We start from the raw sequence: 690 nt of genomic DNA on the forward strand, positions 1-690 counted from the left end.
TGGACACTCAGGGTCAAGGGAAAATCCAATATATATCTGGTGATATCTCGGGTGCTATTAGAGATAGCGCAATAAACCAAAGTGAATTATCTGCAGGCGGCCCTGGCGCATGCATCTGTGCAGCGGGAACGACCTCGGACCACCAGGGGCCAAGGAAACGACCGTCTCATGGGGCCGGACACTCATCGTCAGGGAAAAATCCAATATATATCTGTTTATATCTCGGGTGCTATTAGAGATAGCGAAATAAACCAAAGTGAATTATCTGCAGGAGGTCCTGGCGCATGAATCTGTGCAGCGGGAACGACCTCGGCCCACCAGGGGCCGAGAAAACCACAGTCTCGTGGGGCCGGACACTCAGTTTTAGGGAAGAATCCAATATATATCTGGTGATATCTCGGGTGCTATTAGAGATAGCGCAATAAATCAAAGTGCATTATCTGTAGGAGGCACTGGCGAATGAATCTGCGCAGCGGGAACGACCTCGGACCACCAGGGGCCGAGAAAACCACCGTCTCATGGGGCGGACACTCAGGGTCAGGGGAAAATCCAATATATATCTGGTGATATCTCGGGTGCTATTACAGATACCGCAATAAATCAAAGTGCATTGTCTGTAGGAGGCACTGGCGAATGAATCTGCGCAGCAGGAACGACCTCGGACCACCAGCGGCCCAGAAAACCACCGTC

The sequence above is a fragment of the Nomia melanderi genome, unplaced genomic scaffold, assembly GCF_051020985.1.
Source record: "Nomia melanderi isolate GNS246 unplaced genomic scaffold, iyNomMela1 scaffold0083, whole genome shotgun sequence".
NCBI classification, from domain to species: Eukaryota; Metazoa; Arthropoda; class Insecta; order Hymenoptera; family Halictidae; genus Nomia; species Nomia melanderi.